Source organism: Hemiscyllium ocellatum, chromosome 16 (assembly GCF_020745735.1).
Source record: "Hemiscyllium ocellatum isolate sHemOce1 chromosome 16, sHemOce1.pat.X.cur, whole genome shotgun sequence".
Taxonomy (NCBI): Eukaryota; Metazoa; Chordata; class Chondrichthyes; order Orectolobiformes; family Hemiscylliidae; genus Hemiscyllium; species Hemiscyllium ocellatum.
Window position 1 is genome coordinate 25,715,513 of NC_083416.1, and position 27,872 is coordinate 25,743,384.

The window sequence follows — 27,872 nt, forward strand, 5'->3', positions numbered from 1 at the left end:
ACCCCAGGGAAAAGACTTTGTCTATTCACCTTATCCATGCCCTTCATGATTTTACAAACCTCTATAAGGTCACCCCTCAGCCTCCGACACTCCAGGGAAAACAATCCCAGCTATTGAGCCTCTCCCTACAGCTCAAAACCTCCAACCCTGGCAACATCTTTGTAAATCTTTTCTGAACCCTGTCAAGCTTCAAAGCATCCTTCCAATAGGAAGGAGACCAGGATTGCATGCAATATTCCAAAAGTGGCCTAAACAATGTCCTGTACAGCTGCAACATGACCTCCCAACTTCTGTACTCAAAACGCTGACCAGTAAAGAAAAGCATACCAATTGCCTTCTTCACTATCCTATCTACCTGTGACTGTACTTTCAAGACGCTATGAACCTGCACTCCAAGGTCTCTTTGTTCAACAACACTCCCTAGGACCTTACCATTGAGTGTATAAGTCCTGCTCTGATTTGCTTTTCCAAAATGCAGCACCTCGCATTTATCTAAACTAAACTCCATCTGGCCATCTAATCAAGATCCCATTTTACTCTGAGGCAACCTTCTTTGCTGTCTACTACACCACCAATTTTGGTGTCATCTGCAAATTTACAACAGTACCTCTTATGTTCACATCCAAATCATTTATATAATTGACGAAACATAATGAACTCAGCACTGATCCTTGTGGCACAGCATTGGTCACAGGACTCCAGTCTGAAAAACAACCCTCCACCACCAGCCCCTGTCTTCTACCTTTGAGGTAGTTGTGTATCCAAATGGCTAGTTATCCCAATATTCCATAAGATCTAACCTTGCTGATCCCATGGGGAACTTTGTCGAATGCCTTACTGACATCCATATAGATCATGTCCACCACTCTACCCCTGTCATTCCTCTTTGTTACTTCTTCAAAAAATTCAATCAAGTTTGTAAGACATGATTTCCCATGGACAAAGCCATGTTGATTATCCCTAATCATTCCTTGCTTTTCTAAATACATGTAAATCCTGTCTCTCAGGATTCCCTCCATCAATTTGCCCACCACTGACATCGGGCTCACTGGTCTATAGTTCCCTAGCTTTTCCTTACCACTTTTCTTCAACAGTGGCACCACATTAGCCAATCTCCAGTCTTCTGGCACCTCACCTATGACTATCGATGATACAAATAGCTCGGCACGGGGCCCAACAATCACTTCTCGAGTTTCCTACAGAGTTCTAGTGTATATCTGATCAAGCCATGGTGATTTATCTACTTTTGTGCGTTTTAAGACATTCAGCACCTCCTTCTTTATAATATGGACATTTTTCAAGATGTCATCATCTATTTCCTCACATTCTATATCTTCCATGTCCTTCTCCACAGTAAACACTGATGCAAAATACTTGTTTAGTATCTCCCCATCTCCTCCGGCTCCACACAATGGCCGCTTTACTGATCTTTGAGGGGCCCTATTATCTCGCTAGTTACCCTTTTGTCCTTAATGTATTTGTAATAAACCCTTTGAATTCTCCTTATCCCTATTTGCCAAAGCTATCTCTTGTCTCCTTTTTGGCCTCTGGATTTCCCTCTTAAGTATACTCCTACTGCCTTTATACTCTTCAAAGGATTTACTCGATCTCTCCTGCCTATACCTGACATCTGCCTTATTCTTTTTTTTAAGCAAATCCTCAATTTCTCTATTCATCCAGCATTCCCTACACCTACCAGCCATTCCTTTCAACCTAACAGGAATACACTGTCTCTGGACTCTTGTCATTTGAAGCCTTCCCAGTTTCTAGCTATCCCTTTACCTGCGAACATCTGCACCCAATCAGCCTTTGAAAGTTCTTGCCTAATACCATAAAAATTAGCCTTCCTCCAATTTCGAACTTCACCTTTTAGATCTAGTTTATCCTTTTCCATTACTATTGTAAAACTAATAGAATTATGTTGCTGGCCCCAAAGTGCACCCCCACTGACACCTCAGTCACCTGCCCTACCTTATTTTCCAAGAGTAGGTAAAGTTTTGCACCTTCTCTAGTATACATCCACATACTGAAACAGAACGTTTTCTTGTACACACTTAACAAATCACACCATGGCAGTCCCAGTTTATGCTTGGAAAGTTAAAATCTCTACCAAATGTACCCTATTATTCTTACAGATAACTAAAACCTCCTTAAAAATTTGTTTCACAATTTCCCGTTGACTATTAGGGGGTCTATAATACACTAAGATTATTAATGTATAATCCCATTATATATTAATCCCATTAAGGTGATCACCCTTTCTTATTTCTCAGTTCACCCAAATAACCTCTCTGGATGTATTTCCAGGAATATCCTCCTGGACAGCTCTAATGCTATCCCTTATCAAAGATATCACTCCCCCTCCTCTCTTGCTTCCCTTTCTATCCTTCCTACCATATTAAGGTGACAGCTATAAAATATTTTAGACTGGAAATTTAAAAATAATGGTTATGGTAAATTACAGATATGACAGAGAAGGAAATTCTCTCTCTGGTTTTTGCTATACAGTTTACAATAACCTGTATAGCAAAGTCAAAGGAAGATTGATAGCAACAAACTTTCTCAGTAGCTACCCACATAGTTTGGAGATGCCAGTGTTGGACTGGGGTGTACAAAGTTAAAAATCACACCACACCAGGTTATAGTCCAACAGGTTTAATTGGAAGCACACTAGCTTTCGGAGCGCCCCGCTCCTTCATCAGGTGATAGTGGAGAACACAATTCTAAGGCACAGAATTTATAGCAGAAATTTACAGTGTGATGTAACTGAAATTATACATTGAAAAATACCTTGATTATCTGTTGAGTCATTCATCTGTTCGAACACCATGGTAGTTTCACTTCTTTCACGTGTGAATCACAAAACATTTTTTAAAAAAAGTTGCATTCTCAAGGTTAGCTGTAACAATGGGCGTTAGCTAGACAATATGTTGAAGGTGTTAGCCCCCTGTGTTCTCTGTCTATGCCATGATGTTTAGATTGATTCTAAGCGAAAAAGTGAGAAAACAGAGTTTTACATGAATTCATGTAGTTTTTGAGCTCAAAGTTTTACATGAATCCATGCAGTTTTTGAGCAAAGTACAATGTAACTCTGCAAGTACAAATTTACCCAACAAAATATATGTGTGCATGTGGGTCTTTGTCTGTCTGTGTGTGCATGTCTGGGTGGGGGGGAGTTGTGAGTATCTGTGAGAGAGTGTATATGTGTGTGCATGAGTGTAGAGTAGTCTAAGTCTCTGAGAGGATGCCTGTGTAGGAGTGTGTGTGTCTGTGAAGGTGTGTGTGAGTATCTGTGTGTGTGTCCATGTGTATGTGTATATAGGAGTGCGTGTGTGTGTGTGTGTGTGTAGGAGTATCTATGTGTGTGTGGAAAGTGCAATGGGGGTCACCTGTAATGTGACATGAACCCAATGTCCCAGTTGAGGCCCTCCCTATGGGTACCGAACTTAGCTATCAGACAGGAGTGTTCCCTCCCAGTTGGGGAATACTTCAGTGGTCCAGGACATTCGACCTTGGACCCTCGGGTGACCATCTTCCAAGGCGGACTTCGGGACAGACAGCAGCCAACAACAGCCGAGCAGAGGCTGATAGCTAAGTTCGGTACTTGCAGAGTTACATTGTACTTTGCTCAAAAACTGCATGAATTCATGTAAAACTCTGTTATCTCACTTTTTCGCTTAGAATCAATCTAAACATCATGGCATAGACAGAGAACACAGGGGGCTAACACCTTCAACATATTGTCTAGCTAACGCACATTGTTACAGCTAACCTTGTGAATGCAATTTTAAAAAAATGTTTTATGATTTACACATGAAAGAAGTGAAACTGCTATGGTGTTTGAACAGATGAAAGACTCAACAGACAATCAAGATATTTTTCAATATATAATTTCAGTTACATCACACTGTAAATTTTTGCTATAAATTCTGTGCCTTAGAATTGTGTCCTCCACTATCACCTGATGAAGGAGCGGGATGCTCCGAAAGCTAGTGTGCTTCCAATTAAACCTGTTGGACTATAACCTGGAGTGGTGTGATTTTTAACTCTTTACCCACATATTGGTGAAGTGGAAAATACCATAAGTTGCCAGCAGCGGTCATCTGGGAAAATGTCTTAGATATAGCAGCTCAGAGCTTAAGCCAGCTGATGAGGAAGGTCCAGTGCGGGAGAGTGTGTAAAGACAACTAATTGGGCAGTTAAGTACCCTGACATGATAGCTGCTCATGGCATTCTTGTTAATGCTCAAGAAACGCCCATGCTCTTGCCGATCCCACAAAGATATATGTCCTCTTAACGTTTCAGATCTTCTCTGCTTCAACCCCTGCTACAACCAGGTGAAACAGAATTGGTACTCACTGCACCCAGTTGTCCCTTAAATTTGAATTCATGTCCAAAGTACTGTGCAAAATAGTGAGGTCCATTCCTGATTCGGATAGGTAGGGATTAGGGCAGGAATGAAGCAGTCAGTGCAACACTGTCAAATAGAGTATGTCAGATATGTTAATTTCAGGTTGGCCCTGTGATTTTAATGAAGCATATAAAATAATTAATGGCATAGCAAAGGTTAATGCAGATCATTGCTTTGAACTAAATTATTACAATACAAGCTTCAAACTAGTAAAAGCTAAACTGATCTCACAAAGTCCTTCTTGTAAATTAAAAAAAACATAAGAAGAGTTGCATTAGTTTAGACACAATAATGGTCATGGTTCAATGCAGAAGAATTATCTCAACAAGGAAGGAACATCCTGACAGATTGATGTGAAAACCCTAGAGTTCTTTAAAAGCCAATTTTCTCAGCTCAATCTGGGGTTTGTGGGGGCAGGGGGGATGTTGGGGGGAATAACTGTGGAACTATCCGTGACCCTGGATAACCTTCCATTTACAGTGTTAGTGCAAATATGAAATCCTCCCTAATGAAAGATGGAGTTTCCGCTGCCTGTGAAATATATACAGTACATGAGTACTGTCTCCTATGTTTGCTGAAAGCAGCATTTTTAGTTCTTTTAATCGGTCAGCTCCTGGTGCATAGTCACCTCTCCTGCTGATTATTAAACACTAAGGGGCTGATTTCAGCTATGAATTGTGCTTGAACATATGTGCTAGCAGATTGACCCACTGGTAAACAGGCAGGGTGTACAATGGGTGGCCAATTCATTGTCAACCATTCCTCACTACAGCCAAAAGTTAAAATCAAACTTTAAATGTCTAGGCCAAACAAGCAGTCTTGCATCCAATTCAAACAAGGCAAATGGGATGTGCCCCAGAGATTGTGTTCCTTACACTCGTGGAAAGGCCAGAGGCAAAGCCCAGGAATATCAGATACAGACTTCATTCATCTCCTGACCCATGTGCATACACAGAAATGGCTATAAATTTAAGACTAGCCAGTATTAAAATGGGCATTCACTAATTACAATAATTTCATTGATCAGTCTATCCCAGAAGAGAAATCCAGTAAAACTTGCAAATGACGCTGTTTACTTCAAAATAGAAGACCGGTATGACCAACACATTCATTTCCAATTATTAGCAGTTGTTACTGTTTGTTTTACTATGAACTCATTATGTTCTAAATACTAATATATAAATAACTGTTAATAACATTTATTATAATCACTGGTATATCAAGTTAAATTCTGGTCTGGAAATGATTTTGAATGATTGACCTTGGTGCTAGTGAATGACGCTTGGAATATAATATTGTGCAATGTTGAGGGTGACATCAGAAAATTCAGGCCAGCTCCATTAATACCTTTCCTCCTACACAGCTTCCTGACCTGGAAATGATCAGGACAGATAGTTAATCAATGAGCCTGGTAGAGTAACTGATTGGAACCACTCAGCTCCTAATTTATCTTGATATCATTTATTGTTCAATCATCACAAGATTAATCAGCAACAGCCTGTGAATGCATGGGCCTTCCCTTGGGTACGACCATGGTGTTGCAAGCTTCAAAGTTCTGGGCCAGTAGTGTCTGGTATGCCATATTTGATAAAATCCAAACTGCCTGGTTTGGAGAAATGTAATTGTATGTAATACACTGGCTGGCTTGCAGTAGTCGTGTGTCATCTACTGCTATTGTAAATGCCTCTTTGGCAGCCTTTAAATACACCATAATGAAAAGAGTCTGTTACAAAGCTATAATCACCATGCTCTTTACATCCAAATATGGATAAAACCTTACAGAAATATTTTTATAGATTTCCATGTGGGAGGAGCAGGAAACTTGGACTTTCCCTTACTTCTGGTTGATTGTGATTTTCTTGACCTCTCCCTCACAATCATTCACCTGGTCAGGTAAGATTTCTTTGCTGGTGGCTTGCTACTAGCAATTTCACCTCCCTCCCCTTTGTATATTCCTGGCAAACTCAATTTCTCACTGACTTTGGGAGAGAGTCCAACTTGGAAAATTGAAACAAGGCCCAATAGATAATTAAAGTGGCTCAGGATTCTTGCCATCTTGACAACACAGTCAGAGTAAAAACCTGTTGCTGCCCAGTACTCATACCCCCCTACTCCCAATCGCAATCCAGATTCGACTTGCAATTCAAATTTAAATGGAGATTTCCATTTCATTTGCCAAATCACCAAGAATTGGCGATCAGAAACATTCAGCATTACAAGGCAGTTCATTTTCAGGGGTAGTAAGATCCAAACACTAAATAAAGCTGAAGTACAATTGCACTTCAATACTTCAGCAAATGGATATGAGGTTTTATTGGAGGTGTATCAGACCAACATGCATGGCTGCTATTTTCTGCACAATTTGGCACCCCACTGCTAGCCAGTTCTGCTTATTTTTCTAGTAGAAACTCTTGAGAATCTATACTACTGGCTGAATGGAAACCGAACTGCAATTCAGAGAACGCGTGACAACCCCACTAAAAAGGAGCTTTAACTTTGCCTTATCAACACATCCAGAATACACGAGGAGAACTTCCACAATCAAGGAAAAGCTCAGTCACAGTCCTTCATCAGTGATAAAACAGTGTATGCAGGAGGTGACAGCGAGGGTGAGTTGCTGCTATACAATCACTCACAGTGTGGGGGAAGGGGTAAAGCAAGAGGCATGACAGATCAGTTTTTCGCAGAGGCTCTTATCATGTTGATGACAGCCCAGATACTGTAATTTAAATTGTCCTTGGAGATAATGAGATGGATCCTCCTCCCCCACCCCACTGTCAGCATTGTTCCAGAGACACTATCCTTTTTCCTAACATGCACTGAATAAACAGTCAAACCTCCTGCACAACAGCATGGCATTATTTCTGGAAACAAATAACACAAATGAAGGGTAACTGAAATCTCTGTAATAAAGATGTAGTTAAAACCAATCAGCTGGATTGTGTAAAATTTTCAGCAGGTTGATGAACTTGTGTGTCTATTGGGTGCCTGTCAATTTTATCTGCATTGTAGAAAAAGTGTTAGATTCTAATTTTTGTCTTAGATGGGGGATGTGCAGGCCACAGCAAGATAAAGAAAGATAGCATGCAGTACTTGTGGGATATATGCTTTAGAGAACTGAATGGAATTGATAAGTTGTTGGATAAAGGACTAAAAAATTCAGAGAAAAGAGTTTTGGGTCATTGGGCCTGACCTCTTCTGGTTGTTACTTTTTCTGGTTTACAAGTACCAATTGCAATGATAAAAAAATGAATAGACCTTGTCCCATTTGGAACAATTTATTTTCCTCTTAAAATTTCTCATATTCTGCAAAAGACATTTACTTCTGGAATTCAGTTCCATATATATTGGGTGTCATCTGTTGTACAAGGATAAGGCAGTGCTGCCTCATAGCACATGGGTGTCTGACTGTGTGGAATTAGGATGTTCTCCCCAACTCTGTGTGGGTTTCTGCCAGGTGCTCAGTTTTCCTCCCACAGTCCAAAGATGTTCAGATTAGGTGGACTGGTCATGTTAAACTGTCCTGTAGAGTCCAGGGATGTGCAGGCTAGGTGGATTAGCCATAGTAAATACGGTGATAAGGTAAGGGGGCTGGATCTGACTGAGATGCTTTACACAGGGTCAATGTAGACTCAATGGACTAAACAGCCTCTAACTGCACTGTAAGGATTCTATGATTCAATGAAATGAGGGCCTGAAACCACTGTGATGATTTCACAAAGACCTGGTGGAAGAGCAGCTTAGGATCCCAAGGAACTGGATCTAACATCCAGGTCTTCTTCATAGAGTCATAGAGATGTACATCACTACCTATCAGTCCAACTCATTCATGCCAACCAGATATCCTAACCTAATCTAGTCCCATTTGCCAGTACCCGGCCCTTTTCTCTCTAAAGCCTTCCTATTCATATTCCCATCCGGATGCCTTTTAAATGTTGTAATTATACCAGCCTCCACCCCTTCCTCTGGCATCTCATTCCATACGCGTACCACCCTCTGTGTGAAAATGTTGCTCCTTAGGTCCCTTTTAAACCTTTCCCCTCCACACCCTAAACCTATGCCCTTGAGTACTGGACTCCAGCAACCCAGGGAAAAGATCTTTTCCAATCACCCTATCCATGCTCCTCATGGTTTTATAAACCTCTATAATGCCATCCCTTAACCTCTCATGCTCTAGGAAAAACAGCCCCAGCCTATTCAGCCTCTACCTATAACTCAAATCCTCCAACCCTGGCAACATCCTGGTAAATCTTTTCTGAACCTTTTCAAGTTTCACAACATCCATCTGAAAGGAGGGAGATCGGAATTGCACATAATATTCCAAAAGTGGCCTAACCAATGTCCCGTACAGCTATGATATGACCTCTCAACTCCTATACTCAATGCTGTGATTAATAAAGGAAAGCATACCAAACGCCACTTCACTTTCAAGGAACTATGAACTTGCACTCCAGGGTCTCTTTGTTCAACCACACTTCCTTGGACCTTACCATTAAGTGCATAAGTCCTGCTCTGATTTGCTTTTCAAAACTTCAGCACCTCGCATTTATCTAAATTAAACTCCATCTGCCACTCCTCAGCCCATTGGCCCATCTGATCAAGGTCCCGTTGTACTTTGAGGTAACCTTCTTCACTGCCCACTTCACCTCCAATTTTGGTGGAATCTGCAAACTTACTAACTACACCTTGTATGCTCACATCCAAACCACGATAATGTCTATCATCTCAGAGTAGCTTGTCCATCTTGATATTCCTCTCTTACACCAGACCAAATGGTTCCTATAGATCCCTATTATAAGTGAGGATGGTGATGACAAGCTTACTGCATGGAAAGCAAAAGTGGACAGCCTCGTATATCATGATGAGCAGTAATGAAGATTGTTGAAAATTAAATTTAGCTGCCCCGTTCCACATGATGGAAGTTGTGGAGGTCTGAACATTTCTTCATGCATATTTTTAAGAATTTTGTTTATCGTGTTCAGGGATGTGCAGGCTTAAGTGGATTATCTATGGTAAACACAAGGTTACAGGGATAGGGTTGGGGAGCACATTGGGATGCTCATCGCAGGTCAATGCAGATTCAATGGACCAAATAGCCTCTTTCCGCACTATAGGGATTCAATGATTCTATGATTTTTATGCAGGAGCATTAGGAACTTCCAGCTGCTGGAATCACTCCAAGAAAAGTGTGGGCATCTTGCATTGGGTGCTGATGATACAGGTACCCTACCCCCCCATCACCAAACCATCACCTCCCAGACCATACAGAACCTCATCACCTCAGGAGATCTCCCACCCACAGCTTTCAACCCCATAGTCCAGGAACCCTGCACTGCCCGGTTCTACCTCCTTCCCAGCTCCACAAGCACAGCCAGCCTGGCTGACCCATTGTCTCAAGCATGTTCCTGCCTCACTGAACTCATTTCTACCTACCTCAACACTGTCCTATCTCCCCTAGTCCAGGAACTCCCCACATATGTTTGAGACACCACCCACATCCTCCACCTCCTCCACGATGTCTGTTTCTCCGGCCCTCAACGCCTCATTTTCACCATGGACATCCAGTCCCTCTACACCTCCATCCACCATGACCAGAGCCTCCAAGCCCTCCGTTTCTTCCTCTGCCAACATCCCCAACAGTACCCTTCCACCGACACTCTCATTCGTTTGGCTGAACTGGTCCTCACCCTTAACAATTTCTCCTTCGAATCCTCCCACTTCCTCCAGACCAAAGAGGTAGCCATGGGCACCCGTATGGGCCCCAGCTATGCCTGTCTCTTTGTCAGCTATGTAGAACAGTCCATCTTCCGTAATTACACCGGCACCACTCCCCACCTCTTCCTCCGCTACATTGATGACTGCATTGGCGCCACCTCGTGCTCCCATGAGGAGATTGAGCAATACATCAACTTCACCAACGCATTCCACCCTGACCTTAAATTTACCTGGACCATCTCTGACACCTCCCTTCCCTTCCTGGACCTCTCCATCTCCATTAATGACAATCGACTTGACACCAACAATTTTTACAAACCCACCAATTCCCACAGCTACCTGGATTACACCTCATCCCACCCTACCTCCTGCAAAAATGCCATACCGTATTCCCAATTCCTCCGCATCCGTCGTATCTGCTCCCAGGAGGACCAGTTCCACAACAGAACACACCAGATGGCCTCCTCCTTCAGAGACCGCAATTTCCCTTCCCACGTAGTTAAAGATGCCCTCCAAGGCATCTCATCCACATCCCACACCTCCGCCCTCAGACCCCACCCCTCCAACCACAACAAGGATAGAATGCCCCTGGTGCTCACCTTCCACACTACCAACCTTCGCATGAACCAAATCATCCACCAACATTTCCACCACCTCAAAACGGGATATATTTCCCTCCCCACCCCTTTCCGCCTTCCGCAAAGACCCGTTCCCTCCGTGACTACCTGGTCAGGTCCACGTCCTCAACAATCCACTCTCCCGTCCTGGCACTTTCCCCTGCCACCGCAGGAATTGCAAAACCTGAGCCCACACCTCCTCCCTCACTTCCATCCAAGGCCCTAAAGGAGCCTTCCACATCCATCAAAGTTTTACCTGCACATTCACCAATATCATTTATTGTATCGGTTATTCCCGATGCGGTCTCCACCACATTGGGGAGACTGGACGCCTCCAAGCAGAGCGCTTTAGGGAACATCTCTGGGACACCCACACCAATCAGCCCCACCGCCCTGTGGCCCAACATTTCAACTCCCCCTCCCACTCTGCCGAGGATATGGAGGTCCTGGGCCTTTCACTGCTGATCCCTCACCACCCGATGCCTGGAGGAAGAACCCCACATCTTTCACCTTGGAACACTTTAACCCCAGGGCATCAATGTGGACTTCAACAGTTTCCTCATTTCCCCTTCCCCCACCTAACCCCAGTTCCAAACTTCCAGCTCAGCACTGTCCCCATGACTTGTCCTACCAGCCTATTTTCTTTTCCACCTATCCACTCCACCCTCCTCCCTGACCTAACACCTTCATCCCCTTCCCTACTCACCTATTGTACTCTATGCTACTTTCTCCCCACCCCCACCCTCCTCTTATTTAGCTCTCCACCCTTCAGGCACTCTGCCTGTATTTCTGATGAAAGGCTTTTGCCCAAAACATCAATTTTACTGCTCCTGAACTGCTGTGCTTTTCCAGCACTACTAATCCAGAATCTGGTTTTCAGCATCTGCAGTCATTGCTTTTACCTACATTTCTAAGTTGGCATCATTTCAAAAATCAAACAGACATCAGAGGCACCATGAGGAAAGTTAAAATCCCTGGAAGGCAAAGGTAAACATTTTACAACAGTTCAGATTTACAGGTTAGGAAAGACAGAAGTTTAGAGAGCTCTGCCTGAACGTTGTCACCATAACAAACTGGTACTATGAAGCATGGCTGCATTCGGCAAATCCAGGACCACAGAAGCAATTCAAAGCAAGGAAGCAGACCCGAGAACATATCAAAGCCAGAATTTAAAGTGATAATGAGGTGCATCCGAATTCTAAGCAGACAAGGTCTGATTGAAAAAGAACATTAGGAGACTTTGTTAAGGTTAGAGAAAAGGTCGAAGATCCATCACTCAAGCCACGGTAGAGATGGGAAGCATTTATTAGAAATATAAACTGCAGGAATAATTTTGCAAAATACTGTGAAAGAAATGGGAATTATTATGAGAGCTGCAGACTGCAAGAATCAGCCAGAAAAAATAATGTCATTAAAATGGTTATCGATATTAATGCCACAGGAAATTGGTTTTGTTCAGCTAAGCTGTTAAATAAATTGGCATGATTTATTTAGGCTGTAAGTATCAGCATTCATCCAGAGAGTTTCAAAAAGTGCAGAATTCCTCCATTTTGCCTGCAAAAGGTGTGAATGCTCCATTTTGACTGGAAAAATTTGGGAAACCTTGCAACATGCTGCTATCTCCACAGCATTAAAAGCCCTTTGGTGAGGAAAATAAATAATCATGTTCAGAAGTCGTGGCTTGAGAAACATTATTGCTTAGAGGATTTAATTGGGTATCTGATTCAACAATTCTAAGATACAAAATAACTTGCAAATTTGATACTGAATCAGATGCTGAACACATGAATAAAATTCTTTGGACAATTAGGTATTACTACTATATCAGGTGACGAATTGGCCTCTCTCTTTTTAATCCCCTTTCAGTCAATCATAACAAATCTCTTTATTTCTATTTTGAGCACGCACTTATCACACTTCAATTAAAACACAATTAACTAAATCAAAATGAAGGAGCCAAACTTCTCGGCATTCTTGACTGAAATGAAGAGTTTTATTACTTTCTAAAAAACACAGCCAAACACACACACAAACACAGATAACTTAATAACAATAAAGGTGAACTGTTTAAAGTCTTTCAAGTCTTGAGTCATGAGAATGTGTTGTGTTGTTTTGTTATGTCAACAGTTGGGCAGTTTGCAGATAACATTGAGATCTTGATGAATGATTGTCTTTCTTCATTGGGCACTGGCTTTTGATCAGAGATACAAGTAGAGAGACAGGAAGTATCTTCCAAATCTCGCTTACAAATCCATCCCTTTTTCTGCACTGCTATTGAAATATAGATCTGTTGCAGATTCTGGAGTTTGGCATCATGGGGTTTTCAAGCTGAATAGTTTGAATGGTTTAAAGGTGACTTCCAATCCAATGTGTAACTTTTAAAGGGGTGTGAGTCAATCAAGAGATACAGTAATGTGTTTCAGTGCTTTTAATAACAATGTTGATTTCAGTTCTGACTGATTTTTCTTTTATGATGGTTTCCTGAGCTAAGCTCAAGCTGGTCCAATGATCACAACAGCCATTTTAGATCAGTATTTGTCCTTTTTAAAAGGAGCTCTAACTTCACAACGGTGTCAGATTTTAAAGTCTGATGATAAAAGTTGAATATCAATAGAGCATGTTTTCATTATTATTGCACCTCCCACCAGGAAGAACGGACATCAACAATATTTTTCTTTCATGTTTACAGGACTGATCTATTACAAAATCAATATTAAAGAACAATGTAAACATTGTGATGGCAATACACGCACATTCTTCATTCAATCTCTTTAACCTAATCTCAGTTCAAAACCTGCTTTGGGAGGCCATATACCCAAGTATTAACTCTTCATTCTTCTATAAATCATGTACAGAGTTCAGGCTTTTTTACAAATTTGTTCACAAAGAATCTGGTGGTTGGTAATGTATGATTTGACTCCTGTAGTCAGCATTTCCTCTATTTTTTTTCCCAGTTGTGTGAAACTCTGTGATCTGTATGCTGCAGGGATTTCTAAAACTGGACTCATGCCAATTGCCATGGGTGGCACAAAGGCTCAGTGACTAACACTGCTGCCTCACAGTGCCAGGGACCCAATTCCAGCCTTACGTGACTGTCTGTGTGGGGTTTGCACATTCTCCCGGTGCCTGCATAGGTTTCCTCCCACAATCTAAAGATATGCTGAATAGGTGAATTGGCCATGCTAAATTGCTCATAGTATTCAGGGATGTGTGGGTTAGGTGCACTGGTCAGAGGTAAATGTAGTTTAAAAGGTTAGGGGAATGGGTCTCGCGGGTCAGTGTGGACTTGTTGCGCCTAATGTCCTGTTTCCACACTGCAGGAATTCTTATTCTATGATCTTAACCTTGAAGTTGCTGCATACGTGTGCAGCCCCACAACTTAAAGAGAACATTGATGTACAGTGTCTGGACTTGCAAGCTACACCTTAATCTCATTTAACTTTACATTATCCTCATTTGATTGGTTTGAGTTTTGAGAGTTCTTTCTGTTCCTTGGATCTCGCAGTGGGTAATTCTGTGTTGTGCTCATTAAAATGTTCCTTGTAGCTTTCACCAGTGGTGGCCACCGTGAACTATGTTCCCTTCTCTTTTCCATTTGTTTTGTTAATGGGTTTCCCAGAACCCTGTTCTAACCTCCCTGGAACAGTACTGCCATCCAGTGGATGTTCAGTTCCATTATATGCCTTTATGACTGTTCCGCAAAGTGAGTCTTCACCTTCATGTTCTTTTTTTTCTTGCCTTAATCTATGGCTATTAGCCTAACTCCAGTATTTATAACTACTTCTAAATTTTACCAGGCCCTGACACTACTGACTGGACTTCATCCCTGTTTAATTTGAATGATCCTTCCTGGTCCATCTCAAACTTTTGCTTGTTTTATGGTGCCTAGTACAGAATCTAAATGTCTCTCAGTTCCTAGCCTCTTTGTTGCTTCCTAGAGGTTTAATTTGAGAGATAATTCTTCAGCTACTCTAACCCTTACAAACATTGTTATCTGTTATAAGCCTTCTGCACCATTTTTGGTTCCCAGCTTTCCTACCACTTTCTGTCAGCTTGTTGCAACCTCGTTCGGTTCTTCTTTGTTGTGTGAGGGGTATATTTTATTAGCCATCAAATCATGCCCCAATAAAATATCTATCCTGGGTGTGGTAATGGTGTGAATTGCCAAACTATCACAGCCAACACCCAGAATAGATATATTATAGGAATATGAAAAAGACGTTTGGCAAAATATATTCCTCAAATAGCAAAGAACATCTAAAGAGGTTGCAACAAGCTCACAGAAAGTGGCAAGTACATAATCTAAGTATATTTTACCAAGTAACTAACTTTACAGTTGTTTTGAGTGATCTCTTTCATTAGTATATTGCAATTTAATTTACTTCCACACAAAAAATCTTGTATTTTCCCAAAAAGCACAGACTGTGAGTACCCACTGTCTCAGAGAGTGCTGCTTTCTCTCTCTGGCTGCACCGTTCTTTCTGATACAAACCCCTCATCTTCCCTCACCAGAGCTGCTTTCAGTCTGCGTTCTCAGCTCAAACTGTCTCAATTTAAATTCATGTTATATTTTGTTTTTTCCACTCCTGAAATTGCCATTTATTTCTGTCCTTGCCCATTCTTAACTTTTTCTCTTCTTCCCATTCCTGTAATTACCTTTGTTTTTCTCTATATTGGAATTCTAATTTCAATCTCTGCTGCCCCAGTTTTAATTTATCTGTTTTATTACACTCCGTTTTTAGTTCTTATTATTTTGCTAACCATTCTACCATTTCTATTTTCCTAGCTGTCAGGTGAAACTAATCTCGAAGTGCTTATCTATCCCTTTTAAGTCTTCCAAGGACAAATTATTTTCTTCCTTTGTAAATTATTTTCTCTATACTCTGTAAAAGCATTAATATCCAAGATGGATTTCCCAGTGCCTGGAGCAACACCAGACATACCTAACACTGCGATGTCAACCCAGTGAAGTTACCAAATAGAACTGCTTGCATGCCAAACAGCATAAACAACAAGTAATAGACTGAACTAAGTGATCCCACAATCAAGGAATCACATCTAAACAGCTAGTCAGAAATGGTGGTGGACGATTAAGCAATTCACTAGAGAGGAGGAGATTCTACAAACATGCCTATCCTCAATGATGAAAAACCCAATACATAAGTGCAAAAGATAAGGTCGAAGCATTTGCAGAAATCTTCAGCCAGAAATGCCAACCGGATGATCCGTGTTGGCCTCCTCCAATGGACCTAAACTTCTTAGACGCTGATCTTCAGCCATTTTGATTCATCCATATAATATCAAGAGATGATTGGAGGCACTGGATATTGAAAAGGCTATGGCACCTGTCAATACTGTGGCAATAGTGCTGAAGATTTCTTCTCCAGTACTTGCATTCCCATAGCCCAGCCTTTCCAGTAGTTACAATGCTTGCCTTGACCCGACAATGTGAAAAATTGCCCAGATATATTCTGGACACAAAAAGCAGGACAAATTGAACCAGCCAATTATCACCCATTAGTTTACTCTCAATTATCAGTAACATGATGGAAGGTGGTATCAATACTGCTATCAGTCAGCACCTGCTCACTGAAGCCAAGTTTGAGTTTTGCCAGGGTCTTATTGTAGCCTTGGTTCAACTATGGAAAGACATGCTGAATTCCAAAGGTGAGGGACAGTAACAGCCCTTGACAACAAGATTGCAGTCAACCAGGTCTGGCATCAAGGAGCCCCAGCAAAACTGGAATTAATGGGTATCAGAGGGCAATGCCTCCGCACATGAAGATGGTTGTGGTTGTCTGAAATCGTCATCTCAGCTCCAGCTCGTCTGCAGGAATTCCTCAGAGTAGTGTCCTAGGCCCAACCATCATCAGCTACTTCTTCAATGATCTTCCCTCCATCATAAGGATGGAAATGGGGAGGTTCGCCGGAGCAACTTCTCATTCCGATGTTAGGCAAGTCCAAATGCAACAAAATCTGGACACTATTCAGGCTTGGGCTGACAAGTAGCATTCAATATTCATGCCACAAGCATGCCAGGCAATGACTGTCTCCAATAAGAGGCAATCTAAAAACTGTCCTTTGACATTCAATGGCATTACCATTACTGAATCCCCCACTATCTACATTCTGGGGGTTTCCATTGACCAGAAACACAAATTGGTCTCTCACCTACTCTGTTTATCCTATTATTAATTATGGGTAGAATGGTGGCTCAGTGATTAGGACTGCTGCCTCAAAGCACCAGGGATTTGGGTTCAATTCCATCCTTGGGTGACTATCTGGAGTTTATGCATTCTCCCCATGTCTGTGTGAGCCTCTACTGGGTGTTCTGGTTTCCTCCCACAGTCAAAAGATGTGCAGACTGGTTATGCTAAATTGCCTGTAGTGTCTAGGGATGCGCAGGCTAGGTAGATTAGCCATGGTAAATGCCGGGTTTTAGGAATAAGGTAAGAAGCTGGGTTTAGATGGGATGCTAGGAGAAAGTGAGGACTGTAGACGCTGGAGATCAAAGTCGAGAGTGTAGTGCTGGAAAAGCACAACAGGTCAGGCTGCATCCGAGGAGCTGGAGAATCGATGTATCGGGCAAGAGCCCTTCACCAGGAAATGCTTCAACTTAGGTGGGATGCATAGACTCAATGGGCTGAATAGCCTCTTTCCATCTTGTAAGTATTCTGTGATTTTATGACTTGCCATATAAACACATTAGCTACAAGAGCAGGTCAGAGGTTAGGAATACTGCAGTGTGTAACTCACTTCCTGACTGCCCACCATCTCCAATACACAAGTCAGGAGTGGGATGGAATATTCCCCACTTGCCTGGACGGGTGCAGCTCCAATAACACTCAAAAAGCTTGACGCTATCCAGGACAAAGCAGCCCACATCCACAAGCATCCACTCCCTCCACCACCGACGCTTAGTAGTGTGTATGTACTATCAACAAGATGCACCGCAGAAGTTCAGCAAAGATCTTTAGATAGCACCTTCCAAATCTGTGACCAATTCCTTCTAGAATGTCAAGAACAGCAGACATTTGGGAACACTAACCACCTGCAACCCTCAAAATGACTCACCATCCAGACTTGGAATATATCACTGTTCCTTCATTATCATTGGGTCAAAATCTTGAATTCCCTCCCTACGGACATTGTAGGTCAACCTGCAGCACATGGACTGCAGAGGTGCTGGAAGGCAACTCACCACCACTTTCTTAAGGGTAACTAGGAGAATAATAAATGCTGGCCAGTCAACAACACTTTCACTCTATGAGTGAACAAAAAAAAAGCAGGACATACAAATCTGAGTTTCAGTGTTCTTATATAATGATGTTAATTTCAGCTCAGACTGATTCTTGTTCTGGTTTTTTGACCTAAGACCAACCTGGTCTAGTGATCAGAGCTGTCATTTTAGGTCAGTATTTCTCCTTATTAAATGTCATTATATCTAGGAAAGGTTTTGTATTAAAATTAAATGATCGAAGTTGACTATTACACATTTACTATTATCATAACAATATGCAGTCCATACTGGCACAGTGGCCAGAAAGCCAGAAACTATTCAACCAAATATGTCAGTAGTGGAAGAGAGACCAGGAATATCTCACGATTCATTGGCATTGTTTTGAAGGTTGGCCAGACCATAGGCCCATTGGGTTGGCTGTGAAAAACGTATTTTGAACACTGAAGGCATTTCACGATTGTGGATAACTCACTGGGGTGTGATGAAATGCTGCAAAAACAGCAATTGCTGGGAAAACTCAGCAGATCTGGCAGCATCTATGGAGAGAAAGCAGAGTTGACATTTCAGGCTCAGTGACCTTTCTTCAGAACATTGGACCTGATTTACAGAAGGTGCAGTTATTTGGTTCTTTTCATGATGAAAAGCTGATCATTCCAGCGGCACTTTGGGAATATCTCCTAGACCAGTATTCCAGGAACACTGGAAATGCCAAATGCAGGGCCAGAACCTGATCAGCAGCATGGTGATGTGGGATCCCCAAGAAGATTTAATTTCTCACAGCTCACTCTGAAATTTGTGCTATTTACAGGCCAGAGTAACAAGAGCCAATGATACCTATCGCTTTCCCCACCAGACAATGGAACTTGTGTGTACAAAACCTATTCACTTCTAATGGGAGGTCTTATTGATGTTCACTTTTTTTTATCTCAGCATAATGGGTATGGGTATCTGTTTTTTGCAGGAAGTATTTTCAACACCTCATTATCCCTTATGACACGCTTTTGGACAGTTTATTAATGAGTGCTTCAGCCAATTATCACCTAGTTCTGGATTTGAACATGTCACAAGCTTACCAAGAAACCTACAATAACGTGGGGAAGCTTAGCATAGATCAGTGCGGTTATGTCATTTTCAAAGAGAAACATTAACTTCTTTACAGTTTTGGTCAATTTTAGATCCTCCCACTCCAACACAGTGTGTCACCAATACAGTTGCTAATGGATCAGAAGCTGAAGGTTCAGGTCCTCATTCCACCAAAAACATTGACTCCACAATTACATTCATGGGATTATGTGGAGGCATACAGAAAAGAACAGTCCCAGCATGCACAAGCCATGAGCTAGAAGAGGTGTTGTCATTCAGGGTGGTTCACATACCTGAGCTAAAGGCAACAATAAGGGACCTGAACAGGATAGGTAGGAACATTCAAAGAGATGCAGATCAGCTGAGATCCCTATATTATACATGCAGCAAAAGGAATTGTATGAAAAAAACTGCAAGAATGTCATGAGAAATATCATAATGAAAGGGATTTTCAGCCTTCACGCTGCCAGGAGCAGAATCAAAAATCAGACTCAACAGTCTTCAGCCAAATATCTATCCATCTGTTGAATACAAAGACATCAGGTTCTGGAGAATAATGATACCACCAGACCTCAGGAATTTATGAAGTCAGGTGAGATTGGAGGTCTGCAGAGGTGCAATAATGGTAAATGTCATATGGATCTGGTAAGGGAAGCAGCTCAAGATCTAAAGTAATAAGGCCTGTCATCCAGATCCTCCTCACACTCTGTAACAATATCTAACATTTCATTATAAAAAAAATGACATTGCACCACATAAGGAGACATTAGCACTGGTGCTAAAAACTCGATCAGAAAGGTAGATTTTTTTGAAGGATAGTAAATGAAAAGAGAGTGAAAGATGTTAAGCAAAAGATTATCAATATTTAGGGTCCACACAGCTGAAGGCAGAACCATCAATGGTGTCGTAAGTAAAATCAGGCGTGTTCAGAGGGCAGAATTAGAGAAACCCAAATGTCTCAGTGACTTGGGGGTTGAGTCGCAATTGCCATGGAGGGGTGAGACCATTTAAAAACAAGTTGGGAATTTTAAGATTAAGACATTGTTGGACTGTGAACCAATATGCATAAGTGAGCACAAGGATGATGAGTAAACAGGGCTTTGTGTGAATTAGGATCTGAGCACCAGAGTTTCAGATGTGCTCATGTTTACGTATGGCTAAGATAGAATGCCAGGCAGATGAGTGATGATACTTGGCTGTGAGGCTTCAAGAGTAATCTTGACCTTGTCTTCATCCAAAGTCCAACCTGTAGATAATGTTCAGCCTCAGGAATACGAGCAAAGTAAAGCAGCTGCTGGAATGCTTGTTGATGCATTTTTAGCTCATGCTAGCTATACTGAGGTTTCTACCGTTTCTAACTTTGCACAGAATGGTGGTTGAATCTTAGACCTTTTCAACTTTTCAATTCAGCATTGCAGTACAATTACCAGCTTCACCACTAGGGGAGCCTCATTTGTTGCTGCTGTGCCATTTATGTAGCAGACAGGACCAAAAGAGGAAACAATAGGCAGTTATATTTGTTATGGTCTGATATTGTTTGACGTATAAGCACATAACTATGTTGGAGTCAATATAATGATGTTGTGTCCTAGCACCAGCAGCGTAAAAGAATCTTCAAGTTGCCTATTTTCTTACTTGCATTTTAAAAATTGAGGTTATGTGGAGTACATGTTTCTTTGAGGTATAGTGATAGCATTTTGAACAGTGGTTTTAGGTAGGGAAATGTTATGTAAAGAACTAGTGAGTCATAGAGTCATAGAGACATAGGAACCATACCTAACAGTCCAACTCATCCATGTCGACCAGATATCCAAACCTAATCAAGTCCAATTTGCTAGCACTTGGCCCATAACCATCTAAACCCTTCATATTCATATACCCATCCAGATGCTTTTTAAATTTTGCAATTGTATTAGCTTCTACCACTTCTTCTAGCACCTCATCCCATATACACACCACCCTCTGTGTGAAAACGTAGCTCCTTATATCCCTTTTATATCTTTCCCCTCTCACTCTAAACCTATGCCGTCTAGTTCTGGACTTCCTCACCCCTTGTCTATTTATCCTATACATGTCCATTAATAAACCTCTATAAGCTCACCCCTCAGCCTCTGATGCTCCAGGGAAAACAGCCCCAGCCTATTCAGTCTCTCCCTATAGCTCAAATCCTCCAACTCTGGCAACATCCTTGTAAATCTTTTCTGAACCCTTTCAAGTTTCACAATATCCTTCTAATAGGAAGGAAACTAGAATTGCAAGCAATATTCCAAAAGTGGCAGAACCAATTTCCTGTACAGCCACTACACAACCTTCCAACTCCTTTACTCAATGCTCTGACCAATAAAGGAAAGCATACCAATCGCCTTCTTCGCTATCATCTACCTGCAACTGTACTTTCAAGGAACTATGAACTTGCACTCCAAGGTCTCTTTGTTCAGCCACACTCCCTAGGATTTACCATTTCCAAAGCCATGTTGACTATCCCTGATCAGTCATTGGCTTCCCAAATATATGTAAATCCTGTCCATCAAGATTCCCTCCAACAACTTGCCTACCACCGATGTCAGACTCGCTGGTTTACAGTTCCTGGGTTTTACTTACCACCTTTCTTAAATAGTGACATCACGTTAGCCAACCTCCAGTCTTCCAGCACCTCACCTGTGACTATCGATGATACAAATATCTCAGCAAGGTGCACAGCAATCACTTCCCTAGCTACCCACAGAGTTCTAGGGTACATCCATTTTTACGTGTTTCAAGACATTCAGCAACTCCTCCCCTGTAATACCCTGAATAGAAATTTATCAAAATGTTGCCATCTATTTCCCCACATTCTATTTCTTCCATATCCTTCTCCACAACAAAGTGGGGTGCTGGAAAAGCACAGTAGGTCATGCAGCATTCGAGGAGCAGGAGATTTGACTTTTCGAGCCTGATGAAGAGCTCATGCTCAAAACATCAACTCTCCTGCTCCTCAGATGCTTTTCCAGCACCACACTTTTCAACTCTGACCTCCAGCATCTGCAGTCACCACTTTTTCTTTTTCCACAGTAAACACTGATGCAAAATACTCATTTAGTATCTCCACCATCTTCTGCAGCTCCACGCATAGGCTGCCTTGCTGATTTTTGAGTTGCCCTGTTTTCTCCCTAGTTACTCTTTTGTCCTTAATGTATTTATAAAATCCCTTTGGATTCTACTGAACTTTATTTGCCAAAGCTATCTTATGTCCTCTTTTTGCCCTCCTGACTTCCCTCTTAAGTATACTCCTACTGCCTTTGTACTCTTCTAAGGCATCATTTGATCTCTCCAGTCCAAATCTGACATATGCTTCCTTCTTTTTCTTAACCAAACCCTCAATTTCTCTAGTCACCCAGCTTTCCTTACACCTACCGGCCTTTCCTTTCACCCTAACAGGAATGTACAGTCTCTGAACTCTTGTTATTTGAAGCCTTCCCATTTTCCAGCCAACCCTTTACCTGCGAACACCTGCTCCCAATCAGCTTTTGAAAGTTTTTGCCTAATACCATCAAAATTAGCTTTCCTCCAATTTTGAACTTCACCTTTTAGATCCAGTCTATTATTTTCCATTACTATTATAAAACTAATAGAATTATGTTGCTGGCCCCAAAGTGCTCCCCCACGAGCACCTCAGTCACCTGCCTTGCCTTATTTCCCAAGAGTAGGTCAAGTTTTGCACCTTCTCTAGTATAGATCCACATACTGAAACAGAAAGTTTTCTTGTACGCACTTAACAAATCCCTCTCCAACTAAACCCTTAACACCATGGCAGTCCCAGTCTATGCTTGGAAAGTTAAAATCCTCTACCAAATACACCCTATTATTCTTACAGATAACTGAAATCTCCTTACAAATGTGTTTCACAATTTCCCGCTGACTATTAGGGGATCTATAATATGTTAAGATTATTAATGCATAATCCCATTATACATTAATCCCATTAAGGTGACCATCCCTTTCTTATTTCTAAGTTTTACCCAAATAACCTCCCTGGATTTATTTCCAGGAATATCCTCCCTCAGCACAGCTCTAATGCTATCCCTTATCAAAGATGTCACTCGCCCTCCTCTCTTGCCTCCCTTTCTATCCTTCCTATCATATCCTGGAACATTAAGCTGCCAACTATGAAATATTTTAGACTGGGAATTTTAAAAATGGTTATCGTAAATTACAAAAATGACAGAGAAGGAAATTCTCTCTCTGGTGTTTGCTATACAGTTTACAATAACCTGTATAGCAAAGACAAAGGAAGATTGATAGAAGAGAACCACCTCAGTAGCTACCCACATATTGGTGGAGTGGAAAGAAGTAGAAGGGCAAGAGAAAGATGGAATTAAGCAAGAAATAAATAAATGTAATGGCAGGAAAATATTTTTGAAAACTTATATCTACTTTGATACTTTAAAATCTCTAACTATGAATAAAATCTGAAGTAATGAGTCTCCATACTTGTAAAAGTTAATTTCAGTGTCACCAAGGTTGATTGGACATAATTAATACTTATCAAACATGTATTTATACTGAATACAGCTACCTATTTCTGAGATGTTTAGTGAGTATTTATTATACAAATACTGCAAACTCATGCTGTTCATTATGTTCCAATCTAGAGTTAGTTAGCTAAGTGGTTTCCTGATTCCAATGTTTACTTGCAAAAGCATGTTTACTGTTGTTGTTTGATTTATACTTTAATAACTGCTAGTGTGAAAAGCTTCATCCTTACTTTTATTGCAAGACCTACACCATTGTCTAAACTATTTGTGCAGTCTTGCATTCATTCACCCCATGAGCATTAACCTCCTTTTCTTTAATACAGTCTCTGAACATGTTGTTGTTTGCCTGATTTGTGCTCACCTTTCTTTCAAACCCATGTTCCAACATTTTGCCCATTTTAAAATCACAGATGATATTTCACATGACTGCAACATTACTTCACTGATCACCATATTTTTTGCTAAAATTGTCATTCTAAATTTTCTCTTCAACTTAAAATATTCTTTTTCTAGTCTGCAAAATGACCACTTGCAATGAGCCTCTGAACACAAGTTATTCATATGTATGCATTTTGTACAAATACCAAGAAATGGAAACATTCATGTTCAGGGAGGCTTGGGAATGACAAGACAATAAGATGAAAGCAAGTGTGAGATTTGGCTGTTCAGGTGGGGCTGTGCGGAGCCTGGAGAGAGAAGAAATAATGGAGCTGCAAGGTGTGTTGTTCTGGAAAGTGTTGCACAGTGAAGGGACCATGACATGTGGAGGTTTTGTGCCATTTAGCACTCCCATTATTGTGACTTTCTGACTTCTTTTGGGGATCTTTTTCCCCAGGTTGGAGGCAGTAGACCACTGTTAGTGACTTCCTTAGCAAATTCCATCCATATCTGCTTGGTTTGAAGGGCTGGCCTCATCCTCCCACCTTGGTGACCAGACAGAGCTTAGTGTTGAGGGTGTCCATTGTGAACTGCATTCCCTACCGTCATACACCATTCGCTACATGTGAAATGTAAATGGAAAATAGCTGGGACAATGCTTATAGTGGGCGAGATCAGTGTCAGGTTGATGGACAAAAGTGTGGGATCTACATCAGGTGAACACTAAGGCATTGAAGGGACAAGTACATGAAGCAAGTGTTTGCAAACTCGAGCTCCATTTCACTTACAATAGTTTATTCTCAAATTCGCAATACAAACAAAGTGAATATGCTTGGTCAAATGCTGGTCATATTGCACCATGCCATTCATGTTGTAAATCTAACATTATCATCTCAGTGATGCATGAGTTAGTGGCAATGACTTAAAAGAGGTGACAGCTGGCCAAAGGCATCCCATCACTTGTATACGGATAGAATGGGATGTGACAGACACTATAGGGTCAGGATAGACAGTTATTCAGGTGAGTTTGGTCAGATAAGGCAAGAAATCTTGCCAGGCTTTGTGGTGAGAAATCCTCCAGAAAACTTGACACAGCTTGCACTGAGCCAAAAAAAAAGATTCAATTATTTGTAAGGTATTAATTTCTTTTCTGTAGTGCCATCTTATTCCAAGTCAAGAGACAGATGGTGATTTGTTTTCAGGGTTCTGAGAGGATCTTTCCCTTCTGTTTCTTTTCCTCTTCTTTTCTGACTGGCATCTGTGCCCTACATCCTGACAATGGTCACTAACTTGTTGTGTGGAAAGCTATGTGTTGTAATTCTTTGTCTAGAACAGCACTCTGGTGTTCCAACATACTGTATTATCTTATCATCTGCACTGCTCCCTTTTTATTAAAAGGAGATTTGACTTCTATGAGTAAACGTGCACTCTTGGGTGGGATGAATAACTCACGTGAGTCATTTTTTGCTTCCACAGTTAGTGACACCAGCTCAGTGTTTGAATGGCAGGTCCTTTGCTGACATCCAGCACAGCTGGAAGGCCATTGACAAACGTAATCACTGTATTTTAGCTGCTGGAGCCAGTTGGATGTGAGTCAGGGACAGTAAAATATTGTATAAATTAACATAGCTGTGCCTACTCCTTCTTGAAATCTCACTGAAAGGCTCTATATTTTTAGTGTGATTGGCTTTTCATTATCATGATGAAAATTATTGTCAGAATTTTGTATTTGTCTTGTCGTTATTTTCTGTCATTTTCTGTTCCATTGCAGCAGAGTTAGATGTGACTGTGTGTACCTAAGAGTTGTATTCCTAATTTTAATCTGTTTGAGGTTAAAAAATAGATAGGTGTCCCATTTCCTACACTTTCTTAAGCATTATAAAATAGCAGACAAGAGGGACAAAATGCTCAATGTATTAAAAACATTTAAACAGAACGTATTAATGCATAAACTGCTGTCCTCAACCAGTTCCTTCAACTTGATAGTTTGGACTAATATAATCATTCTGTGACTACCATATAATGTGTAATGGAAAAACCAAATCAGCAGAGCATAAAATTAAGCACATACTTTAAGAGAAATAGGCAGAAGCTCCTTCTAATTAACCTCCATTTCTGAATCTGTGTGAGCTCAGGTCATCCTCATTTCAGTATCATCAAATAGCTATACTATCTTACAGTTTCCAGGCACTGTCAGCTGCAATGTCCCATTTGGATATTTTGACAGAAGCAAACTGTTACCTTTCAGTGTGTCAATCAATATAGTTCAGAAAAAATATGAAGAAAAATTTATCTTGTCTGGTTTTAAGTGGAGAACTAATGACTGATCATCATAGATTGTGCTTCAGTGTATTTGAAAAAAATGGCAATTTATCCCAATGATTTGCAAACAGATAGCTTTCAATAATTCTTATTTTAAAAAAGGAAAACTGCAGAACAGATGTATTGGGAATAAAAGATAGTCAGGCTAAGTACTGACTTATAGATTATAAACTTTGATATTTACAGTTACATTATCACTGCCTTTGTGCTCTTTGCCTGGGTAGTTACAGGATTGGAAAATGAGTTTTAAGTGGTGAAGATTTATTACATAATTCCTTTACTTAGTTTCTACAGTTATAATCAAACATAGTTTGTATGAGTCATAATTTACGGCATTTTTGGTTTAATATGTGCCATTGTTAAATGTGGGTCCGTTTTCTTATTGCTGATTTCAGTAGTTATGCCAGAATTATTTATCCAGCATGCTTCTAGTTGCCAGTTTTAATCTTTACAATCCTGCTGAATCATATATATTCTACATTAAAATTGTCATTATTTAGATGATTAAGCCATCTATGCTCTGTAGGCAGAAGGGCCTGTTTCCACACTAAGTAAAAAATGAGGTCTGCAGATGCTGGAGATGACAGCTGAAAATGTGTTGCTGGTTAAAGCACAGCAGGTTAGGCAGCATCTCAGGAATAGGGAATTCCGTTTCGAGCATAAGCCCTTCATCAGGAATGAGAGGGAGGAAGAGAGCTTCTTCAAGGAAGGCATCCTTGCAAGAGGATTTGCAGTAGGTTAAAATCTTCAAGTAACTAAGTAATCTAATCTAAAAAACCTTACAAAGCTGTGACGTCTTCCATTTAGAGGGAAAGGAGCATCAAAAGCATGGAAGCAACACCATCTGTAACTTTCCCACTGAGTGTCAAGCCATCCTGACTGCAAAATATGTCACCATTCCTTCACTGAGGTGTTGAACTTTTATAAGACACTTGTTAGACCTCAGGTGGAATATTGTATACAGTTGTCAGCACCATATTATAGGAAAGATGTGAATGCATTGGAGTGCAGAAGGGATTTACAAGAATGGTTCCAGGAATGACAGCATTCAGCTATGAGTATAGATTGAAGAAGTTCTTGGAGAGAAGAAAACTGGGAGGAGATTTGATAAAGATTTTCAAAATCCCTAGCAGGCTCAAGAGAATGAAAGGGAGAAGCTGTTCCCACTCATAAAATTTTAAAAAGAATGAGCATATGGATATACCCCTCAAACAGTTCAAAGAGGTTGGGGAGGCTGAAGAAATCCAGCAACAAGAAGCAGGAAAGCCAAAACAGAAAAAAGGTTCAGAAGTTGTACAAGGGTCAATGAAGCTTATCATACTTGAGTTTGCCCAAGAACAGTCAATCAATTTAAACAGAGCTGAAGTCAGGCCAAATATTTCACATCTGGAAGAACAAAAATAAAACTAATAGTCGTCAAAGAAGGCAAGAAGAGACAGGGAAGGAGAAAAAAAGTAAAAAGTCAGAGCCAGAGATAGGGTTAACAAATATCCTAATGGTAAATGTTACAGGTGGAACAAAGGAATTCCCAGACAGGCTGGGTAAATGGGATGGTGAAGCCTCACTTACTGGAAGAACCATGGGGATATTTA